Below are 12,683 nucleotides of genomic sequence, written 5' to 3' on the forward strand. Positions count from 1 at the left end.
GCCCGGCCCGCGCCGCGCCGCGCCGCGCCCGCGCCGCCTTACCTTCTTATTGCATCTGGAGCAGCGGCTTTTCTTCCCCTTCCCCTCTCCTCCTCCTCCTCCTCTCCCTCTCCTGTCCTCTCGGTTTATACCAGCCTGTTCCTCATCTCACAGCCTTCCTCCCAGCGCCATCTTGCAAGCTTGTGACGTTGGGAGCCGCTCACCCCTGACCCACATTTGAATAGAAGCCAAAATGAAAAAAAAAGGAGAGGAGAGAGCGAGAGAGAGCGGAGAGGAAGAGGGGGAAGAAGAAGAAGAAAGAGCGGAACAAGGAGAGGCAGGGAAGGCAGCGGCTAGGCAAGTGCCGTGCCAGGGTGGAACAGCATCGGCTCCCGCTGCCTTGCCAGCTAGTTTAGTAATCAGCGATTTCCTGCTTTTGCAATAAATGTTGCGGCAGGGCTGGGAGAGGGCCGGGGCGCCGCGCGGCTCCCACCGCGCTGGCCCGGCGGCCGCCCGCGCCCCGGCGCTGCCGCTCCCTCCGGCCCCTGCGCCCTGGAAGAGGCGGTGGGCAAGACCGTTTCTCCCAGCGCCGGGGAGGTCTCGAGTGTGCGTTAAGGGAAATTATGTAGGTTGTAAGTTGTACGTGTGTTGGAATCTTAAGCGAGCTTTAGTCGCAGATCGAGAAAGCACCCTCATGTATAATGCAATTTGCATATTAGCTTTTTAGCTCTCATGTCTATTTGTTGAGGACTGACAGTGCGTTTTACACCATCCAAGACACAGATGAAGACATGGCCTTTGCACCCATAGACTCAGGAGAAATCTAGAGTTTTTTTTCTTTTTCCTTTTTTTTTTTTAATTAGTTTACCTACTGGAAATATGTTAAGGGAAAAAGTTACTTATGTTTTGCATCCCTGGTCCTGCAAAGACTTTCATGCATGCTTAACTATAAGCCCATCAGTAATCACACTGAACAAGGTGGGGCTATTCAGATGCTTACACTAAGCATGTGAGAAAAGTTTGCAAGCTCAGGCTGTTACTCTGTAAAATGTTAAGTGAACTGATACAATCTTAATTTTACTGACCATTGCCACAAAGTGCAACTGTGCAGAAATCTGACTACCTATGTAGCACTTTACCCTTTCAGTGTTTTAAAGACACTAGCTAATTAATCTGTAATAACAGAAGCAATGCATATAAACATTTTATTGTAATTGTACACAAAAGTTCCTCCACGAGCCCATGCAGGAATCACTGTATTGGTTGCAAGGGTGAGATGATATTTTCTTTTCTTCTCTGCACTCACAGCCACCGGTAACCAAAATCCTCTGTAGTCGGAGCAAGGTGATTCATTAGTGAAGCTGAGCCTACCATTTAACACATCTCTACGAATTCCCTAATAGCCTCAATGCCAGCCACTCTCTCAGCCACTTCCTGTGCAGAGCTCTGCAGTTTACATATGCTTTAGCTGTCTCCCAGCTGCAGCCTAAGCCCTCCTTGTCTGATAATAAAGATATTTTCTAGTTGCTCATCCAGAGTTCAAAGTTTTTACTGGAGATAGTTTCTTCAGTCCTCCCAAAGCAACTTGAATAGCAAATAAAGATAAGACAGATCACAACAGTCATGTCAGAAAGGTCTGGACTGGTGGTTTGTTCACAGCACACCCAATAAAGAGCAGAACACTTTAGCAGTGGTGAGAACAGCAAACCTGACTGTCAGCACAAGACCCAGTGAAGTAGATAAGGATCAATTCAAGACTCTTCCCCCACTGGGAAAGTTAATTTAAGGTTGGTGGTGATGTTCCTAGCTGTATTCTAAAGTTAAGTGGCCTTGCAAATAGCCAGGGAGGTGTAGGTAGCCATTTGCTTCATGCTGTGCTGGAGGAATTGGTAGGCAAATACACAGAAGTCGTTGTGCTATGTTATCTAAACAGGGAAGAAATGCATCCTGGAGTTATTTCAATCGGGTTTAGACCATTGGATTTAGAAAGACCTACTTTTTTTGTATCTCAGTGTGGCATTTCAAGACCTCAGCAATGCCACTGTGTGCCCCTAATCTTCCCTCCTTCCACTGAAGCTTCCCACCCCAGAAACAGTGTCAGCAGAATAGTCTGTGTGCCTCTGCCAGTTCACAGACCAACAACTTAGTTCAAACCCACTTTCATCATACCTTTATACAAAGGTGCCAGGCTTTGCGCAGGAATGGCTCGAGGCACGAGCATTTCATTCCATCTGCCAACTTAGCTAGCGCATGATAACTTTTGACAGTGAAGGGAATTGAGGAAGTTGGGAAGAGGAAGGGAAATGTCCTAAAAAGCCACCAGTGAGATTTGTCAGAACTGATCTGCAAAAACCTTTACTTTTATTTGAATCGTCTCTAGATTTGGGGACAATCAGTTCTGAACATCCCTAAGGAAATGGAGAAACAGACACATTCTCAGTGGAGAGGAGACAAAAAGTTAGAAAGTAGGTGTCTGGCACCTAGAAATGATACGGTAGGAAGCAACGCTGCCTTCAACTTCATATATACATGATAATTATAAGACTGAAGAAGAATTAATGAGAAAGCTAGACCTGGCGCTGTCACTAGAACCATGGACATCTGTGGAGAATCTGATGAGCCAGGTAGAAGTATGACCACACCTACCAGAAAAACATCTACAGGCATGCAAGGGAGATACCATGATACCTATAATGTCTCCAAGCAACCACAGCCAGGGAGCTTGCCATCCAAACAGAGGGTACACCCTTGAGTTCTGAGAAATCACACCCACTGTGGGCACGTCTGGCACTGGGCGAAACGTGTGCCCGGCTAGGTGAAAAGCAGAACTCTTACTCAGGCCCAGAGAGCAGCATTCTCAGGCGAAAGACCAGACTGGAAGTGCAACGTTGGCATTCCCTTTATATTCCGAAGGATGTTTTGGGCTAATGGAAGTATTGAAAAAAGAGGCAGTTCTAGTTCCAGCCAGATACTTGATGCTTAACTTTGTTTCTCAGTTTTGTTTTAATTTCTTTTTTAACATTTATGTTGAAAAAAGCACAATTAGGACTACACTAGTGGATCGTATTGGGTGCTCTGCAGACACAAATGAAGGCTTCAACTTCCTCCTCAGTATGTTGACGAATATGTTGATACTGGTTCCAAGGCAGCTACAGATTTTTATTCTAATAGTGCACAGAATCCAAAGAACAAGCAAATCTAATGCCATCCTTATATATTAGCTTTCAGTATCTATTTACAAATATCTCAGTAATGCTGCTTTAAGGCCCAAAATTTTAATTAGTATTTCCCCCCCCCCAAAAAAAAAGCATTCAAAATCAAATCAAATCAGTAGCTGACACCCTAAGGTATTTGACGGCGTCAGTTTAAGTCATTTTTCACCAAATAATGAATTCAAAAACACTTCTAGTCCCTTGTAGCTATGTTAATAACAAGTCTGTGCTCATCGTAAAACAGGAAGAGGACATGGGTTAGAGTTACAATCTGTGCTGTGGATGAGGAATGAAGTCACCTGAGCAATGAAAATGCCATTGCAGAAAGTAAATAGAAGAAGGACCAAAGGGTGTCCATGTGCCCTTACAGCTCTTCAGTGCCACCTGCCTTCAGTCCCAATGCTAGTGGATGTCCAGTGCCATCTAGCAGGCAAAACAGTTGTTTACAGTAGTGAACTGGTGGGTAAAACTGGGCAGAAAAGCTGAAGCAAAAAGGAAAAAACTGTAATACAAGGAACTAAGTAAAACATACAGGGCAAATAATACTAACATAGGATGTACATCTGAAAGCAAAGTGAAGGCAAGGGCTAGCCTGCCTGCTCCTCCCCAAAATAAAAAAAGACTTAGGTTCAATAATAAAAATGTTTCTTAGCAGTAGTTTGCGGTAACTGCCTCTCCAGTGGGATAGTGCTTACTAAAAACGTTTAGTGCACTAAAAACATTGAGGACCAGACCATTGGATTGGAGCTGAAACAGGCATCCTTTGAGGCATTGGCACTCATATCAGTGACCTGGGAAAGTTTTTGAATTGTGCTTGAATGGTGGTGAAAGTTCATGAAATGCAGAAGTTATTTTACCTTATTCCCGATATAAATATCTCTCTGCGGTCAAACATGTATCTCTGGAAGGTATGTTCCAACAGATGCTAAGGTGTCCATGGAGCAGACTGCAATTTTTTGCTAAGATGTGTTTTGAAACTCTTTTGTCACTTAACTGCAAATGCTCCTATGTACAAATATACTTTCCTCAGTAAAGCCCCTTCATAATTAGCTGGATTAGTTAGTTCTCCCACTGCTTTCTGTGGTCTTTTGATCATCAAAATACATCTGCAGTTGGCGGAGGGACACAAAGAACATTACATTTTGACCTTTGTGTAAAGATACCTCCCTTTCTCATATCTATTCCTATTGCTACTAATTCAAAACTAGATAGTACACAAATTCTACAATGAACTTTCTTGCAGGCTTATTCTAATGCAGCTGAAAGATAAAATGTAATCTTTTAAGAAACTCATATGTAATCAAGGAAAATTATAAACTTGAAATGTAATCTGAATCCTTACTATCAAATATATCTGCAAAGGTCCCCAATTCAGAGCTAGTTTTATGCTTCAGCTAGTAACAGATTCATTCAGCTCTGCCTTGGTTCACATTTTAAGTGTTCTCTTCAAAATCATGGGATTTAGAAACCCAATTAAAAAAAAAAACAAACAGAAGGCAATGTTTTGAAAAGAAAAATTAGGCTAGTGGTTTGGTGCTTGCACAAGGTATCATTCTGTACACTTCTGCTTCGGATGTATTCTTAGTGATAGAAAGTTTTAATTTCCTTGGAAGGGAAGAAACATACAGCATTTTTTTGCTACAAGCTGAAGTTTTCTGCTAGACTTTCCGGCAAAAGCAGATCTGATGCAAGGGTTTTTGCAGCTCTAATGAGATTAAAACATTGCTTCTGTTATAACAAAATCTTTGATTTCTGTTGGCCCCTGAATTTCATTGCTACTATGTTCAATCTGTACCTATCTGCAAAACCTCTGTATTTAACTGTATCTACCCTGTTAGTTAATATAGTCTGTGCAATGGCATAATTTTAGTAGAGTATGGGAGAGCAATACAAAGTAAGGAAAACAAATGATGAACAAAAATGCTTCCTATGTGTGTTAAGAATAAAGTGAGATTCATCCAAAATAACTGAAATAGATCTCAAAAGGAAATTAAACCAACAAGGAAATGTTTCCTCAGCCATGTAAATACATGAGGAACAAGAAAAGAACTGGTGCACTACCGTGAAGTGTGTGGACAGGGAAAAGATTAAAGATACTTTTATTCTGACCCAAAATCTAATGGAAAGGTTTGCCTTAGGTTTTTAGAGAAGAATAGAACCGAAGAAGGAAGCAAAATCAGCATGATTAATTGAAATGAGGGTATGAAAATGGAAATTGTCAAACCAAAGGTGAAAGCAAATCTGAAAGGGCTCAAGACTTTCAAGCAACGGAGACCAGATAGTTTCCATCCCAGAGTTCCAAAGGAACGAGCACATGGAATCACAGGATCGATAGCAAGGGCTTATAATAAATGTTATGGAGTTGGAGCTGGTTCTTTCATGTTTTGAAAACAGTAGACATAATACTTTTATTTTAAAAATGAGAAAAAAAGCTATCCAAGTACCCACTGAGCTCATTAGCCTGACCTTGGGAGCGTTTCAGGCTACCAGAAGTGTTTTGAAGGAAAAGGTAATTAAACAAAACAAAACAAAACAAACAAAAAAAGAAGAGAGGAGAGAGAGAAAGAGAAAGAAAGAGAAAGAGAAAGAGAAAGAGAAAGAGAAAGAGAAAGAGAAAGAGAAAGAGAAAGAAGATAAATGGGATAAAATGCAGCCATGATACTCGTGTTGCCAGTACTTTAGTATCCTGAACTACTTCTCTGCTGAGATAACTGATTTTCTAAGCAAGGGGAAATATGGTAGATACAATCTATATGGATTTCAGTGAAGTATCTGACATGATGCCACATGGCAAGTTATTAATTAAGATGGAGAAGATGGAGATTAGTACAAGAACAGTAAAATGAGTAAAGAGTTGTCTGAAGGAGAGGTGCCAATAGTTTACTATTGGGATATAGAGAGATTACTAGGGATTCAAGACTGATCTTGTTTAATATTCACTATAATGGCCTATTGTCTTTTAAACTGGAGCGTGCTAAAGAAATTTTCTGACACAAAGTCAAGAGGTACTGTTATTAAAAGGATCAGAGTATCACAGATGATGAACTGGAAGATGCTGAAGCACAGAGCAATGGAAATGGGATGTAATTCCATACTAACAAAGTTTGGGGTGTGCCCCACTAGCCATCAAAAATTAGGCATCTTCTCTAAGCTGGTCATCAGGGCTCATTCTGCAGTCAATGAGGAGAGGAAGATACCTCCAGAGTGGAGGTCTATCCTAGGTCTTTCCCACCTCTTTTAGATTCTTAATTTAGGATGAGAGGAATCATTCTATGGATGTGTATGTGTCTCTCTGTTAACTGGAAAGGATCCTGTGCAGAGGGATGAAGAAAAACAAATTTGTCTTGCAAGCAAGGAGACCAGAAACTGGCTGCCACCAAAAAAAGAAAAAGAAAAAGCTGAATGCCTTAGTTTATCAGTGGATGACTATGAACCATCTGTACATGATGCAGCAATGGAAGTGGCCAGTGTGAGCCTAGACAGGGCTTTCCTAGTAGCGGTACGAAGGCACTGCTGCTGTGATGTAAGGCACTGGTGGGACTTCATGTCCAGTGCTGTGTAGCATCTGGCCACTCATGTCTGAGGAAGTGAATTCTGACTAGGAGAGGTATTCAGTCTATTAGGATGCCCCCGGTAAATATAAGAGATGTTAGCTTTCCGCCAAGAGCAGAGAGTTGGAAACTACAACTGCTTTAAAGCCTAATGCTGATCCACGGGTATGAGAGGTATGATGTGTTGCTGGTAGTGGCTGGGAATTTTTGAGGTGCCAAGATTTTTTCCACTCTTATGTTTCTAATATTACAGATGGGAAAATGTTAATCATTAAATATGTGTGTGTGTGTGTGTGTGTGTGTATTTCAAAAAGCTTTGCTTGGTCTTTGTGTGTGTGTGTGTTTGCATATAAATATATATATGTGCACACATATGTGCACAGTCACACACACACATATATGTATATATATATGTAAAAGTAACGTTTTGATTCTATTCCTTATTGGGTAGCATAGAGATACTAAGTTATATTTTGGATTGTCTGCAATAATGCACAGAACCAGCTAGTGCTTGTTAAAATGCTATACTTCTGAATATTTGTGGCTTTGACTTTCAAGTTATAGGTAACCTAGAAATCTCTTCTTGTCTTCATATTAGAGGTAAATAGTAGAAAAATAAATTAAACTGTACACAACAGCTTTTTGTTTTCTATGCATTTTGAATAGAAGTGTATACAGTATGCACGAGCAATTAATGTTGCAAGCTGGAAGAATGAATTATTGTCAGATGGAGATAAAGCATACAATATGGTCAAGTAAGCAGTTCCAATAATAGCTGTGCTTATAGAAGCAAAATGTAATAGAGGGCAGACTCTACAGGTTGCCAAACTGGGAGTTTTGTTGCCAGTTGGTGACCAGGGGACAGCAGAAGGATTGGTTTTAGCTGAATGCTTTGGAGCTTACGTGTTTACCATACATAATGAGATTGCTTCTCGAACAGCGGCACTTAAGCAAAGGGTGCAGGTAATTTTAGCTTAATGTAGTTGGTTGAGGTCCACCTAAAAGCCACCTTTTCCTCCCTCCCCAACTTGGTGTTTTGTCAGTGGATTACATCTAGGTGAACACTAGCTATGCTGTCATTGCTGGGACTTGGCATGGGAATAGCTAGCCCAGGATAAAATGTGAAGACCTATCTGAAAAAACCCTGAACTGTCTTAGAGCAACTGAGCTATGCAAAGCTGGGGAAAACTGTCCAATGTAAGAAATAGATCCAGGAAGAGCTTCAGGTTTGGCCAGTTCGCAGCAGTCTTTTTTGTTAATGTGGTAGAGGAGATAATCCCAAGATACAAAGACACCACAGAGGCTTATTTCTGTAAAAAATGGACACCAGAATATTAGGGCATGCTGTAGCCCAGCTGAAGATCGCTCTTTAAAACCAATGGATATGCAAATGTCACTTTCTATATTATACAGTAATCATTATATATGAGAGACAAAAAAAAAGTTATTTGCATCTCTGTCAATTATAGATTGGTGTGGTTCAAAAAAAGTGTTATTTGCATCTCTGTCAATGATAGATTGGTGTGGTTCCCTTGATTACAAACACACGTACATAGGCATGTATAAAGTGAGTGTCAGTGACCTCGGTATCAGTGTCATACACAGAGACACGCGCACGACACACACACACACTCACATACCCTGGGTATGGTCCCTGCAGATTATTACCGCTTGTCCTAGCTACCTTTGCACAAACAAGCAGGGCTGTTTTTCAAACTGCCCAGTATAAGAGACAGATAAAGGCTGGCAAGGAAGAGCCCGTGGCAGGTCAGCAGCCCGCTGTAGTTACTGGTATCAAAGGTCACTGAATGCTAAAAAAATAAATATGTCCTTATGCCAACAGGGCACTGGTGATCAGAGATAAAAGTTTCTCTACCGCTAGAGAAGCATTTTCTTGTCTGGCACCAAAGCGGACTGTATTTACTATGATTTTTTCAAATGCTACGGAAAAGATACAGGTGTGGTGCTCTATGCTGGCAGGGGATCTGCTTCAGAGAGCAGCTAGTCGTACCCTAATATACACTGTGCTGTTTTCATGGAAGGTGGCTTTTGTGTGCACCTGATCTATAAAGAAAAGAAATTCACTGGGTTCTGATACTTTTCGTTCTTTTTTATTTTTAAAAAGTGTTGCTGGATTTTTCCTTCCTAAAAGTGCTTTTTTGTCTGAGTTTGACTTCATTGGTGCTAATGTAAACCAGAAATAACTACAGTGAAGCCACCGAAATGATATGGGTGAAAGAAAGAAGAGAATCCAGCCTGGGGTCTGACACTGTTCAACAAGCTTATAAACACATATTCATCTTGGGTGATTATTTCTGATGGCAATGGGAAGCCTGGCTAGTCATTTTGTACCATGTAACGCAAGGTGACTATAGTTCATAGGACAAAGAGTGAGAGAGTGGGGTTTTTTTCAGCAGCAGACAGAAGTCTGGTTATAAGTGTTTGGGGCAATTTAGTTTCATTGTTATCCGCATCTGCACTGGGGGCAGAGTGGCGCTTTCTCAAGATTTCTAGGCTATAGCGCTGGTTTGGGGGTTATACGTGGCAACGCGGCTCCACTGCTTCCTTTCTCCTTCCTCTTTCTAATACTTGTATTCTTTTTTTGGTTTTGTTTTTCTGAAGGTGCAGTATGTCTGGCAATGTTCGCACGCTGTTTTAGTTTAAGGACAAGCCATGTAGAAAGCAACATACTAGAAATCCAGCTAAAGGTGGAGTTGTTGGTGCTGGTCTGTTGCTCCCGGGCCAGGGTGTCACTTCCAGCAGCTGCTGGCCTGCCCCAGGATCCTGCGGGCAGGATGGTGCAGAGACAGGGAACTACAGATATCACCGACTGGGAAAGCCAAAGACAGCGCAGCGGCCGCTCTGGATGGCCCGTCTCATGTGAGCAGGCCAAGGAATTCCCTAGCAGAACTTCGAGCTGAACCAGCGCAGAATATTTTCAACTTCTGTTTATCTGCTGATGCCAAATAATCCAAATCCAGATAATGATTATCTGTCCCCAAAACCTTGATAAGTCCTGTGTTTAAGTACTCTCATGTAAGAAATTTTCACTTTATTTCTGAACTGTGTCTGCTTTAGGTTTCAAGCTGTTTCCTCAGAATTTCTGGCTGTTGCACAGCACTAAATAGGATTCTAACAGGAGCTCTCAAGTTGAATTAGTGTTCTAAATGTTGATGCTAGCCCTGTTCCTTGCTGTGATGTTTGCAAACAGTGACATGTTGCCAGGTAATATTGTACTTATCCCAAAAGTCCACTAAAGATCCAACTTGATGCAGAGAACAAAACAATCTATGTCATCAACAGTTATTGGCTGAGAAATATCTTTAGTTTGTCCACAAAAATGTAGCACTTAGGACATTATGTTTTCCATTGGCTTTACAAATATTAACGGGAGAAAGATACAGAGTAGTAAATATTACACTCATAACTGTACAAATAGAGAAACAATGGGGCAAATCTTTCTTCCAAGTGCTCAGGTAAACGAGGGCCAAAGCAAAATTCTGGAGTAGTGAAGGACCAAAAGAAGTATGTGGTTGTGAAGCAGCTGAACAACAACTCTGCCCTTTCATCCAGCTCAACAGATACACTGCGTTTGCGCTCCCAGAGGCACGAGACAAAGGATGGCTCCTGAAGAAAGTCACTGCACCTTCTGGCAAATCAAGTGACTCAGCAGCACTCTCTCTTAGGGGCTGAATGAGAGGAGAGCTGGATATATAGAAGGAAGAAGAGCTGGAGAGGAGTAGCTGGCCACTCCTGCAAGCTCTCCTCTTCTCTTGGAACCTTTAACAGCACATCTAAGGATGCTCAGGATTTGCTTTAGGAACTGAGAGCTTGCCCAGAGGCTGTGAAACAAAGCGCCATGCCACGGGTCACAGTAGTCTGTGTCAGAAACTGGATAGAGCACAGGCATTTGTGCATCCCACTCCTCCGGTCAGATGAGCAACCCACACCTCTATAAATCATGCAGGAGGCACTTGTGTTACGCAGCCTTTATGTGCATGCAGTAAATCACAGCGGCTGCAGTGAAGACCCACCTGCCTGCTGGCTGGTGGGGGCCTGGGGGCGGCTCTGGCTCTGGTGGTGGCGATTGACAGGGTGTCTTTTTAAGCGGGGTGTGGAGTCTCCTGGTGCAAGAAAAGGCTTGCTTATATTCCTTATCTCTTCTTATATGTGCATTCGAGCTGTCATTCATTCTCTTATGATACACTCGTCTCAGGATAACATCACTGAGGAAGCTGTGGCAAGACAATCCTGACAATTTCTAGATGCTGCAGATCTTCTTGGCACTTATCTCTGTGATTACAGTCCTGAATATGCAACAGAAACTACAATTTCCCACTCCTCTATAGTTGCTGCAGTTTCCTTGGTGAATGTTTCCAGCCCCTGAAACTCCTGTCTCCTTAATGATCAAACTTATTCCAAAGAGTTGTTAACTGGTCTTTCTGTGTTATCTCTGTCCCAGTCTCTTTACAGGGCCTCGGAGGACTGTATCAAGAAGCAACTTATTATAGTTTTGCAGCTATATCGGATACTGCAAAACTCTGCCTTTTGATCCTCTTGGTTCTCTACAGGGCAGTTAGGTGAGACTTGATTTCTGGTAGCTTCAGTGAGACCTTGTCTCTGTCTCTTTATGTGCCATCCTCAGTATTCTCAAACTGTAACGGCAGCACAGCTGGGTGTCGTTCCTGGCCTGACAGTGTGTGCCTTGGGGAGCTGGCTGGAACTCAGTCCAGGTACAACAGAAGCAAAGAGAGCTGATCATGAGAAACGGAAAGAAGGAGGAGACTCACACCACACAGGCAGGTGCCTCAGGCTTGTTTTTGCTGCCCTGCTTCACAGGCAAGGTGCTTGCTGCTCTGAGACATCCAGGCAGAAGCTGTGACCTGGGCTGCTTCTCCTCTGCTGGCCACGCTGGGCAGGAAGTTGCAGCGCCTTTCTCGGACGCACGTCTTCTGCAGTTTGAGACTCAGTTGGTTGAATGCGCTTTGCCTGATACTAATGCTGTTTGTGCAAGTCACATCACCCCATTTCTCGAGTGGAGCATCTCACAAGAAATCGATTCCACTAAATGTCTTTCACTTGTATTGGAACAGAGTATATTGGTTTTGTTCTCTGTAACCGCAAGTGCTTTCAGACTTGCCTAATTCAGACACTATCTCTTTTTCTGCAGGGATTTCAGCAGTGGAAATCAACAGAGGCAATCCTGACTTAAAGAAGGTGTTTCGTTTTCTCTGTATTTTGGGAATTACTTTGCCCAAAAGAGCCAAGATTTGTTGGCTCTCAGAACACGTTGCTGGGGGAGATAACAGAGGTCTAGGTGATAAAACAAGGAATTTGCTTGTTTTGATGTTGTGATTGCATGGCTGGATTTATCGTAGTTGGAATGGTTTGACTGGCTCTGCATTGAACGAAATATAGCTAAGTATGGGACAAGAGTGCTTCCACATGATCACCACTTCTGTGGCCTTCTTAAAACTATAGTAAATAGGTAAAGTTCATCTATTACTTCTATTTTTCTGCTTAAAAAGGAAGAACAGGATAAAATATTAAAGGAAGAGGGAAAAAAGTAAATTTTTAAAATAGACAGGTACCCTATTAACAATGCATATAGGTATGTATGTTGCTGTTGCCGTTTTGCTGCTTTAAACAAGTGGCTTTATTTTGTTCTTAATTAAGAATTAAAGGGTTTATATGCACACGTCTACAGTGGAGACCCCCGAGTGATTCTGAGATGAGAGTAAAACTGTTTGGGGTTTTTTTAGCTAGTTGAGTTGAAATTACTTACCACTTGATAGCATCTGCAGCAGCGTAAGGCACGGAAGCAATTTTTCTTTTGTAAGAAGATGAAAAAGAAATAAAAAGGGAGTCAAAGAGTAAGCAGGCTGAATGGGCCATTAGCACCAAACTCTAAAGATGTAGAAGTCAAATAGGATAGAAAGGC

At 42.1% G+C, this 12,683-nt stretch overlaps 1 protein-coding gene across 35 annotated transcripts in view; it reads right to left on the minus strand.

The window, feature by feature from the left end:
- Positions 1–518, minus strand: part of HIC2 (HIC ZBTB transcriptional repressor 2) — an 89,944-nt gene extending 89,426 nt beyond the window's left edge. For 21 of the 35 annotated variants that reach the window (XR_011135025.1, XM_068910901.1, XM_068910907.1 and 18 more), the window contains exon 1: positions 43–501. The gene's annotated coding sequence lies outside the window, so the exon portion shown is untranslated. Of the gene's footprint in view, positions 1–42 lie in introns of all 35 variants that reach the window. The other 14 variants (XR_011135026.1, XR_011135024.1, XM_068910894.1 and 11 more) reach the window with 8 other exon arrangements.
- Between the last annotated feature and the right edge of the window lie 12,165 nt (positions 519–12,683).

This window comes from Struthio camelus, chromosome 17 (genome assembly GCF_040807025.1).
Source record: "Struthio camelus isolate bStrCam1 chromosome 17, bStrCam1.hap1, whole genome shotgun sequence".
Taxonomy (NCBI): Eukaryota; Metazoa; Chordata; class Aves; order Struthioniformes; family Struthionidae; genus Struthio; species Struthio camelus.